Genomic DNA, 17,341 nt, shown 5'->3' with positions numbered 1-17,341 from the left:
TGGTTAGAATGCAGTAATGCAGACTACTTCTGCTGACTGCTGGCTGACTGCAGTTTAGCAATTCAAATCTCACTGGCTCAAGGTTGACTCAGCCTTCCATCCTTCCGAGGTGGGTAAAATGAGGACCCAGATTGTTGGGAGCAATAGGCTGACTCTTTAAACCGCTTAGAGAGGCCTGTAAAGCACTGTGAAGCGGTAAATAAATCTAAGTGCTATTGCTATTATATTTTATGCTGGCTAAAGACTGAAATAAATGAACTGAATTAAACTGAACTGAACTGAATAAAAGGATCAACATGTAAGGTAAATGAATTAAAACATAATTTTACAAACATTAGGTCAGTCATCACTACAAAAGTTGTAAGCTACCGTATTTATTCGAGTATAACGCGCAAAATTTTCTACCAAAAAAAGAAATCAAAGTTTGGGTGCGCGTTATAAACGAGGGCTGGGGTGGGGTGGCAGTGGCGGCCGGTCCATTGAGGGCGCAGGCGAATTGTAAATTCGCACTGCGCCTTTTCCGGGCTGCAGCCGCTCACTGTACGCGAGGGCAAAGAAAAAAAAAGTCCCCTCGTCGCGTACAGTGGGCGGCCCGAACTGGGGGTGAGAATTCTTATTATCCGCTGTATGGTCGCCGCTTCATTTCCTCGCCTCACTCACACATTACGGCATCAGCAATAAAATGGACGGCATTTATTTATTTCGGTATTGTGTTTATACCAGTTTACGTTGTCAATAAATGATTTTTATCATGGCCGCACGTGTTCAACAATGTTTTTTTTGTCAATTACAATGCTTGGTGTGAAACAAAATTTTATACCGATTTTTAATCGAAAATTAGGGGTGCGCGTTATACACGTGTGTGCGTTATACTCGAATAAATACGGTATGTATTATCATCCTCAGCTTGTAGAATGGGAGTAGAACTTGACAGAAACAAGTTTCACCATTTTTTTGCATGTCTGCACAGGGTAAGATCTCAACATACAACTCCTCTCTTATAACATAACCTGATAAAGGTTATGCTTTTCCAGTTACCCATTTCTTATCTAAATGTATTTCAAGCTGAAGCCTTGAGAGTTGCTTTAAAGAGTTAATAAATCCTTCTTGCAGTTATCCATCATTCATCAGTTTCCAAAGGTTCTCCAGAAGATGCAAACCTCAGTGGGTTTTCAGAACACCAACAAGGTTGGTGCTGATCAGGTAGAGCCCGATTCCAAAAGCCACACTCTTAGTTCCTTGGTGTTGGCAGTCCTGCAAGCATGAAACTCAATTTGATACAGATGTGACACCACCTTTCTGTTTCTTCGTTCTAGAACAAAGTCAGTTAAAATGGAAAAAAATAAAGGATTTTTGTAAAAGTAAATTGTATATGCACATAGTTGAAAATAGCTTCTTGTGTTTGTAAAAGTGTACTTTGTAAAACAACATCTTAGGAGTCATAAAAGCTCACATTCATAATTGCAAAATTGCTTTTTAAGAGAAGTTTTTTTAAAAAAATTCACATGGGGGTTTATCAAAGAATTATTGGCATAAAATAAGTTTCTTTTCTTGTGCATTGGTGGCGTACTAATTAACACCTTTAGATCTGCAGATGAAGATGCTCCAAATTATTACAAGTGGAAAGAAAACGCCTATGTACAAAATATAATTTTACTACAAATATTAATAAACCAGTATTTTCAATTGCTCCTTCACTTGTCCATGGAAGCGTAGAGACCAGCAACACAATGGGCCTTGTTAGTAGCAATCAACCTTCCTGATGATGTTGCATATGTTATTCTCCGCAGGATAATCAGATTTGATCATGTAACCAATGAGAAAAGTGGCCCATACAATTTATTTCATCTAAATCATATTTTCTACATTAAAAACAACAAAGACCATTTGAAGCACAAAAAGAGCATATTATCCCAAAAGGTCTTGTCACTGATTTGTTATTACTTTAAAAACAAGTAGCATGCAGTTCATCCATCCCAAAATATATGTTCAAAATGCTCATTAAATTCATTAGAGGTTCTGGTGATTGTTCCAAAATGAATAGATGAGATCTTTATTTTTTTTTAAAAATCTATACTATAGGTAAAAGTAAAGGTTCCCCACACACATATGTGCTAGTTGTTCCCGACTATAGGGGGGGCAGTGCTCATCTCCATTTCAAAGCCGAAGAGCCAGCGCTTCCTGAAGACATCTCCATGGTCATGTGGCTGGCATGACTAAACACCGAAGACGCACGGAACACTGTTACCTTCCCACCAATGATGGTTCCTATTTTTCTACTTGCATTTTTACATGCTTTCAAATTGCTAGGTTGGCAGAAGCTGGCACAAGTAATGGGAGCTCATTCCATTACACAGAGCTAGGGATTCGAACTGCCGACCTTTCTGATCGACAAGCTCAGCGTCTTAGCCACTGAGCCACCGCATTGCCTTTCGATACTATAGTCCCCAGCTATTTAAATACTTGTAAAAAAAACACCTTTATTTTTCCAACTCTGTAACTTCCTTGCTCTAACACCTTGTGTGAGTTAACATTATATATGAAAAAGATAGCTAACATTTGTTTTTGTTTTTAAATGCACTGTTTTGAATTAGTGTACTGTAGAAATTATACAATCCCAACAATCAAATTAAAATATCAAAACCAAGGCAAAGGTAATATGGGTTTGGTTCCTCTTTCTCTCTCCCCCTCCCCCCTCTCTCTCATGGCTTGGTTAAATATACATTTTATTTCAAACCCTGGAGGGTGTTCAGTGCTGCTGTAAGGCTTTGAAATGTGCAGTACTAGGAACAACCATTAACCTCATGGAACCAGGAGTCCCAGCGTGAACAGCAATCAGCAGCATCTGATGTGTTCCAAGCTCTGTGAGTCAATGGTTTAATTAAACAAGATTTGCATGTGGTGTGTAGGTCACATGCTGTGACACAACTTGAGGCCAAGTCTGGCGGTACAACATTTCAAGGGACTTTGGTTAACCTTCTATCTGCCAGCAATGGCCAAGGGAAAACAAATGGTGTTGCTTGCAAGAGATAGCAGCTTCAGATGATAAGAGCAATATGTAGCACCCAAGAGATACCCTCAGGGTTGGCTGATGCATTTGGGAGGCTCTGAAAAGCCACTCAGGAAAGCAGTTTATTACCTTGTTGTACAAGGATTTGGAGCTCTACATAGAAGACTACCAACCCTGTCTGGTGGAAAGTTCTCACCAAAGGATTCCACCCCCTTCCCAGGACTTGATATCAGCCCATCTGTGCCTATTGCTGCCACCTTCAAGCAACAAATGTACTGTCTCATATTACGTCGGCAAAGAAAACTTGCACCCACTAAGAACTTTAATCTTTCAGTCTTTTTCTTATTTCTGTCCCTATTCACAAGCACTTTCTCCTCTTCTAAAATGGTTCTGTTCTGTCCCATCCAGATTCATGACTTGAGGGATAGAGAGAGAAATGAATCATATTCTTCAGCTTCAATGAATCCATTCCAAAATTTCCAGAGAATTCTTTAGTTCTCTTAAGGAAACCAGCTAACCGCATCACATTTATTATCGCACACTTTTAGGCTTCTAGCTCCTGTCAACAACTTTTGCTAACACCGTTCACTGACTCTTAGATTTTGTTTGCTATATATTAAAACATATTCCTGATATCTGTCAGCTCTCATGACTTGTTGACCTCTCTTTCCTGAACACAACAAATGCCAGATCATATTAAGAAGCTGTAGGGGTGAAACAGCATGTCATGTAAGGAAATGTTTCCACAAATAACATTCACTTAAAATCATCGTCATAAATGATCTTGAATTCTAATTCAGTGGCAAAAGCCCCATATCACCACTTTGTTGCTTTTATCATTTTTAAAATAATAGTTACCTTCCATCCAGATAAAGACTACTTTACACAGGGTGAGACATTTTTACCAGCTCTTTTGTTAGATGAAAAAAAAAAAAGAAAACTCATCTTCCTTGCCCAGATTGGAAGAGAAGAAGAAGGACCAGCTTCTTTGATTATTTTGTTTAACAAGGAGAGGAAGATTTTGTAGTAAAGAGTAATAATGAGATAGATGTTAAAGGATTTGTGATCTCCCATTTCATAGGTAGTATTCATGTTAAAGATTATACTACATGTTTACAATTAAAACACACATGGAAGAGAGAGAGGAGGGGGACATTTTTTTCCTGTCATCTAGCCATAAGGACTCTAGGGAGATAGGAAATCTCAAACAATTCATTGATTACCCGGTTAGCAAATTTGCAGATAACACAAACCTGGAACTATAACTAATATTTTAAAGGAGACAGTAAAGGCTTTTTTAAAAAAACAATCTAAATAGCCTTGAAAAGGCATTGAAAAGAGCAAGATGGAAATAACAAGGAGAAATAAAATGTTCTGTGTCTTAATAGGTAAAATGAAAAGCACAACTATATGAGTAGAGAGTTATGGCTTGACAGTAGTACGTGAAGAAGATCTGAGTGTCATTGTTGACCACATGGTAAATATAAGCTAACATGGAGCTGTTAAAAAAAAACTTAGCTATATTAATAGGAGCATAAAGTCTAGAGCACAAGAGGTTCCTTGCCCTGATCAGGCCCCATTTGAAATACTATGTCTACCACTTTGAAGAATATGAAAATGGAACAGGTTAGAAGACTAATAAAATGGTGAATGATCTGGAAATCAATCCATATGTATGTCAAACAATGAAAGGAACTGGGTATGTTAAGTCAATAAAAGAGACAATGGAATGGAGATACAATCTAAGAGACAGTCTCTATTGTCCCAGAAGGCAGAATCAGATTCTATGTAATAAAACTACAAGGAAAACTACAAGCTTGAGACTAGAATCTTATGATTCTATGCTTCCTGATTCCGAACTATCAGACAGTGGATCAGGTTTCCACATGAAGTTCTTTTTCACAGCAGATGTCCAAACAGTCTTCCAATGTCATGATTTCATGAAATAGTCACCACATAGTCAGTTATGAATAGTTTTCTTCATTGTAGAAAAATGGCTGACGAACAGGCTGGACCTTTGGTCAAACTGGACCTATCATGATCTCTACATTTTTTTTAGAAACATTATATTGGTACCCCTAGGTCAGTGATGGTGAGCCTATGGCACACGTGCCACAGATGGCACGCAGAGCCATTTGTCAGGGCACGTGAGGCACTGCCCTATCAGCTGGCCAGCGCGCATGTGCGCGCTGGCCAGCTAAGTTCACCCTTTTTAAAAGCCATTTTTCGCCCTCCCCAGGCTCCAGAGCCTTTATAGGAGCCTTTCGAGGGGAAAAAGAGCCTTCCCCCCCCCCGGAGGCCCCCCAGAGGCTTCATGAGCTTCCCTGAAGCCTCCGGAGCGCAAAAAACCGGCCCTACAGGCAAACCGGAAGTTCGGGAATAGACTTCTGGTTTGCTCGGAGGGTTGTTTTGACTGTTCCAGAGGGTTCAGGAAAGCATCCTGAAGGTCCCTGAAGCCTCCGGAGGGCTTCCGAGGGCCGGGGGAGGCTGTTTTCACCCTCCCCAGGGTCCTATAAAGCCTCTGGAGCCTGGTGAGGGCAAAAAAAGCATGCAAAAATGGGGGGAGCGCCTGTAGTGCACACATGCACACTGGGGGGTCATGCATTGCATTATGGGCGAGGCACGCATGCACACTACTCCCCTGCACTCCCCCCACTTATGGCACACGAGCCAAAAAAGGTTCGCCATCGCTGCCCTAGGTGATTGGAGTGGGGATGTTAGACCTGTTAGCAATTTTACATATCTAGAATTTTTTTTAATTGACTTTATTTTGTTATCTTGGCAGTATGTTCATTCATGGCTTATTTGACTTGCAAATGCATCCATGTTTAAATCCGTGGTACCTTAATGATAAGGAAAATAAATAAATAAATCCAGGACAGATTGAACAATATGCTTTGTAAAATCTCTGCCACAAAGGAAACTCTCACTGGTGATGAAACATATCTTGTGTATAAATCTTTTTAAAAATGTCTTCATGAAAACCTGTATTCTTCCAAGAAGACTTTATTACAATGGAGATAATGCACAGAAGCAGCAAAGAAAAGCTGCTAAATGACAGGTAATAGTAATAAACCTGTCTCATTACCGGCTGCTGATTATCTAAGGGAGCACTCTAGTGTAAGAATCCCCAAGCATTACAGAAATTAGAGGAAGTATGTATAACAGCTTAATTTGAATAGAAGTAGCTATGGCTTGGCTGGTTGTGGCAATTGGAACACTTTAGCTAACAATGCTCATAATAGCCTCCTAATAAGAATGATGTCACTGTTCAAAATGCTTGGTTTGATTATGAGCCAGGGCTCCTTAGTTTAAACGACTTTCTCTGTTCATAATGAGACAAAGTTTTGCTCCAATGGACATCTCTCTGTCTGCATAGTCAACATTATCAGGACAAGCCAGGGATGTTGGCAGCTACTCATGAATCGTGACCAGAACTTGCTCAATATCAGTCCTCACATTTTTCATCTAGAAAGGCTCCATCTTTCTTCCTGGCTTCAGATCAGTCCAGGCTTTGCATCTCTGGCTTGTAGCATAATTGATTGATAATGGATCATCAATTTATTTATTTATTTATTCATTTATTTATTTATTTATTTATTTATTTATTTATTTATTTATTTATTTATTTATTTATTTATTTATTTATTTATTTATTTGTCGTGCTTCTAGACCGCCCCCTCTCCCAAAAGGGACTCGGGGCGGTGTACAGTCCATGCAAAATATATCAAAATACAATAAAAAGTTGAATATGTACAGTTGGAATGGAGGAGGTTAAAAATGGAATTAAAAGAACTGTACAAAGCATATATATAAATATAAGTTTTTAAACCCCTAAAACACACACAATAAATTAAAAACAATACCCCTAAAATAACCAGTTAATAGTCCATTTGCCAGGAGGGACAGTTGTAATTATGCCAGGCCTGCTAATCGGAACAGGTGAGTCTTCAATTTTTGCCGGAAGGAGCGGAGGTCGGTAGTGGTTCTAATGTCGGGGGGGAGGTCATTCCAGAGGGTTGGGCCCATCACAGAGAAGGCCCTACTCCTTGGTGTCGCCCGTTGGCATTGCCTAGTGGACGGCACCAGGAGAAGTCCCTCTCTGTGTGAGCGAATTGGCCGCAGGGATGTATGTGGGAGGATGCGATCCCGCAAGTAACTAGGTCCCGTGCCATGGAGCGCTTTAAAGATGGTAATCAGCACCTTGAAACGCACCTGAAAAACCACAGGTAGCCAGTGCAGCTCGCGCAGGAGAGGTGTTATGTGGGAGTACCTCGTACTCCCCATCACAGCCCGCGCGGCTGCGTTCTGAACTAACTGCAGTCTCCGGGCACGTCCCAAGGGCAGCCCCATGTAGAGAGTGTTACAGTAATCCAGGCGGGATGTCACCAGCGCATGAGTGACCGTGCGTAGGGCATCCCAAGTCATCATGGACTCCTAGTAGCCCCCTAGATGGATTTCTTCCATAAATGTAGTATAATGGAAAGTCTGTATTTTTTTAAAGAGTTTTATTATTTTTAAATTACAAAAATAAACATTCCATATTTCCTTATGCAGTATGTCGTCTTGGTACAAACATCTCTGTGCAACATTGTTCCTCTTTTGCTACATCTTTGATGTTCATATTGGCATTATTTCCCTAAATTTAGTATTTTAATATATTAAGCATTTAAACCTTATAAAACTCTCCATTTTTCTTCTTACTATCTTCTAGTAATAATATATCAACATTAAACATCACTATTCTTATCATATAGATATTAACAGTTTTATAGCTTTATCTAAATGTATTATCTACTTATTTTTTTAGCCCTCTTCATTTCCAAACTCCTTTTTTTCTTCAACCATTGGTAAAATACTTCCTAAAACATATAATATTCAGTTTGCTCTTTCTCTTTAATTGCTAATGTTAATCTGTTCATTTCTGCACATTCTAATATTTTCCTTATCACCTTCTTATCAATAGCAATCTCTACACTTTTCCAATGTTGTGCAAATACAATTCTAGCTGCAGTTAATGCATGAATGATTAAATATGCATTCTCTTTATTATAAATTTCAGGTAGAATTCCCAACAGAAATGTTTCTGGCTTCAGCTCAATACATTGTTGTATCATCTCTTCCAACCAATTTTTGTCCAATATTTCTTTGCCTCTCCACATGTCCACCACATATGATTGAAAGTCTGTATTTTCATTTTATGTTAACAACCTGTGTCATCAATGGAATTTAGTGCTATCCCTCGGGGATTGGGGTTGGGTGGATAGGGAGGGAAGGGGAGAAAGGATGTAAATAGTAGATGGACTTTGCTATGTCATCAATTAATCTAGATACATAAGTAATTATGTTCAGGTATAGGGAATTGATAGTATGGCTGCTAATTTTTAATGCCGGTGATTTTAAGATTTATGATGATAAAAAGCAGTGGTAAGTATGATATCATAGTGACCATCTGTTACATAATTCTGGTTGTGAAAGAACTAATAATTATGGGACTTACTATTATTCCTACATATACTGTACTGAGGTAGCCCAAGTAAATGATGAAAATGGCAATAATTTTAAATGGCAGGAGTTTTGCACGGGTGTTTAGTATAAGAATTATCATGCAATTATCACATTGTACGAATTAGAATTAGGTAGTTATGAAGTGGACTAATGTTGTGATCCTGGATCAAGAATTCTGTCTCAGCCAGAGGTGGATTTCTCTGAGTATAGCCCAGATCAGGTGAACTGGAACTAGTAGCAGAGACACTCAGAAGCGTCTTGCGCACATGAGCAAACCGGTAGTAAAAAAATGGAAACCCACCACTGGTCTCAGCCTGGCACATCTCACAGATTCATTATCGTAAAATTTTAAAAAAATGATGTACTCCAAGCAACTTAGAAGATAGGAGAAAAGAAAAATTAAATAACTACATAGACCCCATATTTTAATCTTAATATGCCAGAACTTCCCAAACCTGAATTTTATTGTAATTGTACAGTACAGTCTGTTAGGGTGTAACCAACAAGTTGGGTAGACAATATATTGCACAAGGCATGTTATATATCTTTAAGAGAGGAGATCTACTAATTAGTAGATTACAGCATATAAATTGCAGCTGATGTTCTCTCTCTCTCTCTCTTGCCTGATGTATGATAACTGCTGTCTAACTGTTATTACTGTTGCTACTACTTACTGTGTGTAAGTTATTGGACTGTTTTTCTCTGTGTATGACTTTTTGGCTGTGTTTATGGATTTTGCTATATTCTTCAGAAAGTAAAGTTTATTTTTGTTACTTTACTATCCATTATTCAGTGTGGTTGCTTTATATATCGCACGCTGCGTATACTTTACAGGGTTGCTCTGTTATAACCTCGACCTGGGGTTCATTGCTAGTGCTTAATCGCACTAGTACCACTAACACAGTCCCCATCAAACATAATGTTATTTCCAATAAAATTGGAAAACCAGACTGTTGTTGGCTTCATGTAAGAGAAGGATTTTAATTTCTGAACTTTCATTCTGGAACTACTTTCATTGTTAAATGCCAGCCAGAAGTCTGCAGTGCTTTCTCAATATTCTCTCAGTGCAATCTGTGTGTTGCTTGAAGATGCTAGATGGTCATATATTGTGCTTTCGCTGCTAGCAGCCAATTTGCAAGAAAGGCAATGATATAAAAGTTGCTATTTACACTGAAACAAGTGGTACACTACATTATCGCTCAACACTGAGGTTGTTAGGAGGATGGTAAATCAATAATCTGTTCTCATTCGGTAACTTCATGCACCATCAGCTTCCATCATTTTAATGCTTGTTTCCCTTTCTGTTCAACCTTTGCTGCCAAACAACCGCTCAAGTAAGGAAAAAGGTGTTCTATTGGATACTTTTGGCATGGGATACAGAATTTGCCTTGGGGTCTTTAGCAGTAATAAGAGTGAAAAGAGAGAACAGAGATTTTGAATAACTAGATTTCTTACGGTGAACTTCTGTGAGCATTTCACATTGAACAAAAAGTTTGTATAGCAATTTTTCAGCTACAGCCGTCATGCAGTCTTGTAGCTCTGTCTTTCTTGCTGCCCATTAGTAGTTTCTCTCCATTGAGTGCTCATTCAGTAATCCTTAAATAAAGTTGATGAAAAATAGCCGCAAAAGTAATTCAATTTAAAACTGAATTCAACCCAGTTCACGACTTCTAAAGCATAAATAATCAAGATAACTTTCGGATTTCTTGCTTTCAATTTCTACATTTTCTCTCTTTACTCTCATTTCATTTCTTTCCATTTTTGTTTTCTATTTAAAAATTAGGAGAAACAAATAAGCAAATGATACCTTGAGCTCTATGATTTTTTAAGAAAAACATCATATGTTTCCATTGCCAATTGTAAAAATTGAGTCCTTTCAGATTCTACATTTATTCCACCTTGGAATGAAATTCTGCCATTAAAAAAAGTCGGTCTCCACTAATGATAGAAATAGTTAATTCCACTTGAAGGAGAAAGAGAAGGAAAAGTATTTATAATTTTGGTGAGATAATTTTAGCCTTTCTGGACCTATTGCTTAATGCCATGATGGCGAACCTATGGCACACATGCCAGAGGTGGCACACAGAGCCCTCTCTGCTGGCATGCTCGCTGTTGCCACAGGTTAGATTTCTGTGGCATTTCTTTTGTGAGCTTGTTTCCCTGCAAACAATGAAACAGGAGCTCATGAAAGAAAAAGATCTTACTTCTTGCCATGCTGCTGGTATTGGGATGCCCCACCTCCTGCCAGCCAGCTGGTCTTTGGGTCTCTGCTGAGCATGTGCATATGTCTGTGCAAGCACGTGCACATGTCTGTTCATGTGTGCATGCACACATATCCATGCGCACCTTTCAGTTTGAGCATGCACACATGCACAGTTTGGGCACTCAGTGTCTAAAAGGTTCACCATCACTGGTTTAATGCTTTCCAGATTTTGGAAGGGATCCCAAAGGATGCTAGGAACTGTATGCAAAAAATGTGTAAAACACCCAACAGGGATAGCTGCTTAAATAGAATCAATGACATGAAATGGCAAGAAAAAGAGCCAATCTGATGTTGCAATTAAAGCATTACTCTAGCAACTGAGAGCCCATGAGTTCTTGTCTTACCTTAGGTTCAAAGCCAGCTAGATAACTTTGGGTCTGTCACACTCTGTCAGCTTTAGGAATAGGTAATGGCAAACCACTACAGACTTGTCCAGGAAGTCACCAGGAGTCAAGACTGACCCACAGACACACCCACTCACCCACCCTCACACACACATGGAATGCAAGAAGGAAAAAAACAAATCATAACCACTAAATATTACAAGAATCCTCTCCCAACCCCCACAAGATCTGGGCTTCTGGCTACAGACATATTTCTTACTCAACAATTGTGCTTGAAATAGAGAGGGCCTGAGTGACTTTTCTTTTTGACATGTCCAAACTGGAGAAGTTGACACTGACATTTGGTCTTTTCAGAAAGGTCAGCTAATTTTCATCTACTCTTTATCAAGATTGACAATTTAGAAGCAAAACAAAATTCAGAAAAATCTATGTCATGTGGAAATTTTCCCACTTTATTTTAAATGTTGATAAATAAACAACTCTTGCATGAAAACATTACTTTGGTAGGAATTTCATTCAGCTTTGGTGACCTAAGCCATTTGCTGATTTCAAAGGATTATCAGAGATAGTCATAGCTGGGTTTGGGTCCTAAACTGAACAGAAGGTGGGAGATTTGCAAGGATCAGTCTGTGACAAAACTGATGTCTTACTCATCAACTCTAAATCCAAATCCCATGAAGTAGCTTGTCACCTCCCTAATTTCAGATGCGCTCAGATTAACTGTAGCTTTGAAAAGACATGAACACACTGTATTTCTGTGCAAGCTTGAAGTCTATCAGTAATACATGCCAGATTGCAGTCTTAACTTGGATGGTTACAAACTGGAAAGTTAACATCATCATCATCATCATCATCATCATCATCATCATCATAATAATAATAATAATAATAATGCAGCAAAATTTCATAAACTGACTACCTACAATGCCATGACCGCGTTGCTAAGATCATTCACTGGAAATTGTGCCAAAAGTTTGGATTTGAGTACAGCAAAAACCACTGGGACCATCAGGTTGAGAAGGTTTTAGAGAATGAGAAAGTCAAGATCTTGTGGGACTTCAGAATCCAGACTGATAGGCACTTGGCCCACAACACACCTGACATAACAATAGTTGAAAAGAAAAAAGTATGGTTCATTGACATTGCAATACCTGGAGATGCACGAATTGAAGAAAAACAGCAAGAAAAAAATCACAAAGTACCGGGACTTGCAAATTGAAGTTGAGTGACTGTGGAAAAAGAAATTGTGTGTTGTCCCGATTGTAATTGGAGCCCTTGGCGCAATACCTAAAGGACTACCTCGCTATTTGGAAATTTTAAATTTATCAGATTTGAACATTCTGATTCTACAAAAAACCACCCTACTTGGAACAACTTATATCCCCTGGCATTATCTTAACTGTTCCTAGGTCCTTGGTTAGGACTCGAGCTGTTGAGCTACCAACCAGCCCCAAAGGCTGTGAATCTCACCAAAGATTAACCACGATATTATTATTATTATTATTATTATTATTATTATTATTATTATTATTATTATTATTATTATTAATGTTGTTGTTGTTGCTGTTGTTGTTGTTGTTGTTATTATTATTATTATTATTATTATTATTATTATTATTATTATTATTATTATTATTATTGATGATGATGATGATGATGATTTTTTAAAAATGTGTTATATAAATGGCCTGATGGCCTGGCAATTGAACCTTCTTGGAAGATGGTAAACAAGCGTTCTGTAAGCACGGTCTTGCATTAGCTCAGTAGTCTAGACAATACCATAATATGTTGTGCTTTACTGCACTTGATACAACCTTTCCATACATATTCATATGAAGATCTGCATGCGTACCACTTGGCATTTGCATACATAGCTCCAAAACAGAAAAAGGAGAGGAGGAGGAAGAACCTGTCACCTTTCCCACATCAACAATACACATTGCAAGCACATTACATGAGATTGTGAAGGATGAGTGACTGCCAAAGCCAGCCTTTCTCCAGAAGAATTGCAAATAATCATACCCATAGGGAAATGTGGTTGTGGGGTCAATTTTTGATCTTCACAACATTTCCCAAGGAATCTTCCATAGTCCTCCAGCTTGCAGAATTTTATGTTTTATTTGTACATTAGTGCAAATAATTAAGAAATGATAACTTTAAATATCTGAGTGTTCTTTAAGTGGCTTCTGCAATTTTGCTGACTGTCATAGCACAAATTCTTCCTAGATGCATAGTCTCAAAAGAATAGGACCAGCATTTCATATGTTATAGTTATGTCTCTAAAGAGTTGGGGAAACAGTTAGTGCCTCCTAGATAGACATCCTTCTTCTTTGCTGTTATAGGTACTCCATTAATACATTGCAAAGGGATAACTGGGAGAAATCTGTGAATTATAGAGGCTCAAACATTTGTGGGTCCGGCTAAAGTTCTACTGTTAATGAAGAAAAATACTGCCTTCCAAGACTTTATCATACTCATTTGGATTTCTTTGAATGGTGGTCTGATTGGTTAGGAACACCATTTAAATTTATGTATAGTCAAATCAAGGAAAATGGAGAAATGAAGCTACCAGTCGGAATCCTGCACATTGAATCAAAACATTCTCCTTATAGTGCACTAACATAATCAGTGATTTAAAATGCTTTCTCCTAAATCAGTCAGGGAATGAAGATATCCTAATAGGCAATGAAAGTCAGTTGCAGCTCTTTAGATCCCAAAGAAGCTAAATTATACCAAGTTATCACTGATTGTCATCTGCAATTGCTTAGGAGACCCATCTATGCAGAAGCTTGTTTCCACAAACATATGCCACCTGGATGAAAGGGATGTTGCATGTGTAACCCCACTGAGGCCACATTTGCATAGCTTCATTTAGAAAAGAGATGACAGTGTTGAGCAGCAGTGTAGGTTGTTTTCTGTTTTTACTGCTAAAGATAACACTATTTTTATATCACATTTTTTAGATGGAAGAATAGGGGCTTTTCCAAACAATATCAATACTTTTCATTTTAGTTTTTCTCTTATGCCTGCCCCCAGTCTAGAGTGTATTTTCTTAATCAAAGTTCTTGCCCTTGGAAAAACATTTGTATACCATTGGTGTCATATCTGATTCCTTACTTCTCAGGAACTGCTGCATAATCAGTCTTCCAGATGGCTTTATCAGCCTCTTGCTAGAAATAATTTGGTTAAGTTCCACAAATAATTATTCCATTTTTACAATCAAAATATTTTAATTCATTTGCTTCCTCTACTCACGCAGTTTAATCATCAAGAAACACAAAATAACTATAATCTCATTTTTTTAAAAAAAACCACCCAATATTTTAGATTACTGTTACTAATAGTTCTTTTATTTTAGCTATACTGCAATTTTGCTCAGTAGACTTTCTTCACTTGTTGTTGTTAATTACCTGCTAATTATGTATCTTATTAAACTTAAGTCATCCCATCATGATGCACCTGAGTCTCCAACTGCTCTCAGTTTGTGACACGTAATGATTTCAGGTGATCAAGGCAACAGTTTTGGGGGAATGCTCATCTAAGATGTCTAACAGGGGATTAAATGTGGCTTGCAAAGCAAAGTCCTACCAACATATAATCGTGGAATTTTCATATGAATTGTTAAACATAAGGAACATCACAATATAAAAAGTTACAACGGAAGCAACTCATACATCAAGTACCACTTCCTTGATGCCTCATAGTCTCTTACAGTATGTGGACTTTAATTCAATGATTGAATTTGAATGAACAAGGGAACATCTATATTTGAGCAATACATTCTCAGATCTGAGTTTAAGTTCAGAGTTCAGTTCCTGAAATTGAGAACATTGCTACGTAAAATCGCTATTAGAAATCATGAGGAACCAGAACACTCTAAGTCGATAAGCTAAATTCTTTTGTGAGGCTAAGGGATCTCCAGCGAGCAGTATAAATAAATTGAGTATTTCATCTCTTTCACTTGAAACCCAGGGAAGTGTCTTGGCTTTGAAAATCATTTATCAAGTAAGACTGGTGTGCCTTTTGTGAATGACTGGTTAAATATAATTGGCCTTGAGGAGTCATAAACACTTTGTAGAAGGTTTTACTATTAAAAATCAATGTGTTTACCCTAATTATGCAGCTATAGTCTTCTTTTACCACGTTCTCTCTATGCAGGGAAATCAACCTGCATTGAAGTATCGTGTGTGAAATAGGTTTGATTGCTTCTAATTTGCAAAAGTGTCTTTGGTCAAATTTGTTTCCAAAAACTTAATGGTGTCTAGAGAAAAGTGAATTTGCAATATACAGTATCTATAAAATATATTGTTGACCAGAGGCAGTGGGGAACAACCCCATTTTTGTATCCAGATCATTATTTTGCCATTTTGTAAGGAAGAGAGCTATTTTGTTGTACCTCCTGCCAAATACTCCTAGGTCTTTGACACAAAACAAAAAGAAAAACAGATTGGCTATCCTTGCAGGAGCAAGGTATTTGTTACAAAAACAAATGGTACAGTGGTTAAATTGCAGTATTACAAATAAATACTGCCCACAGCCTGCAGTTTGATCTTGATGGGGCTCAGGGTTGACTCATCCTTCCGTCCTTCCGAGGTTGATAAAATGAGAACCCAGATTGTTGAGTGAAATATACAAATAATACTTACATGGTAAACTGCCTGGACAGTGCTTCAAAGCCCTATGGGGCCGTATACAAGTCCAAATGCTATTGCTATTAAAAGGGTCAAGCTATTCAGGTAATTCATTCTTTATTAATTTCAATCAAATCTTTATGCAAAAAGCAAAGTTCCTATAATCAGGCATCATAAAATTACATATCTTTAAGGGATATTTTTTAAAAAGAGGTGTAAACATTGGCAATTCTTTCTTGAATATATTTGAAATAATTTTGTCTTATTTTCCTTTCTTGACTCAATGCAATATTTATCATAAAGATAGAAGTAAAGGTTTCCCTGTCCAGTTGTGTCTGACTCCATGGAGTAGTGCCTATCTCTGTTTTTTAGCCAAAGGAGTCAGCATTATCCGAAGACATTTCCATGGTCATGGGGCCAGCATGACTATATGCTGAGGCACATGGAACACTGTTAACTTCCCACCAAAGTGGTATGTATTTATCTACTTACATTTGAATGATTTTGAATTGCTAGGTGGGCAGGAGCTGGGGCAAGTAATAGGAGCTTATCATGCAGCACTTGGGTCTCAAACCCAGGCTGTCAGCTTTCCATCTGACAAGCTCAGGGATTTTAACCACTGACCCACCATATAGCTATCATAGAAGAACAAAAAAGTCACTGCAAGATCTAGCTGAGCCACTTGGACCAGTAGCCTATATTTTTTTAATTTGTTTGACAGGCCAGATATTATTTGAATTATGCTCAATATGTCCAAATCATATCAAGAGAAACTTAAAATTAAGTTGACTGCAGTAGCCATTTGTTACTTCAAAAATGTGTGTGGTGAAACAAGAAGAGATAGGGTCAAAAATAAATAGATGCTAAATGAATACAGATTGAATATAAAAGTGAATGATCAGTGTAAAAGCACATTGAAATGGTCTAGTTATAGAGAGAGAATAATAAAAACGATATTTAAAGTAAACATATAAAAGAGTGTATGGATGGAGAAATCTAAGAAAGTATTGGTTGGATAAAATTGATGATTTCTCAAAAAAACCCACGTTTCAATAACAATGTAAGACGTATCCTGTAGACGGTGGATGCAAGGATGATTTTCAAAAATGCAAAAGTATGGTGAATAAAATAGATTTGTTTAATTCCTTTATCACTTATTTTCTAGATTTAATTTCTTTAATTTACTGTCTTTTTGCATTTTGCATAATGTTCCTACTCCATAACAGAATAGTGTATGGAAGTTCCAATCAGAAGTGAAAAGTCTATAGTCATTATATTGACTAGTTACCATAATGAATAAGACTACCTTGAGCAGCTCTAGGTGCAGAAGTAGATCTAGATTGAACTTCCAGGCTATAACTGTCAGTATTTTCATGCTCATGTTAAATTCAAATTGTGGTGATTTAAATTTTTTGTAAACTCAGCTTTTTAAAAAAAAATCAGTTCCATTTACAGACCATAAATATATTCCAAATAGCAACTCATATTTCAAAGCATTCAGATTCTTACAAAATATATAGAATTGTGTGAAGTGTGCTTTTCAGATCTTCTAATTAATGATGGCATACAAGCCCTGCTATTCTGT

This window comes from Natrix helvetica, assembly GCF_964273705.1.
Source record: "Natrix helvetica genome assembly, chromosome: 1".
Lineage (NCBI taxonomy): Eukaryota > Metazoa > Chordata > Lepidosauria > Squamata > Natricidae > Natrix > Natrix helvetica.
This window is presented reverse-complemented; position numbering follows the sequence as displayed.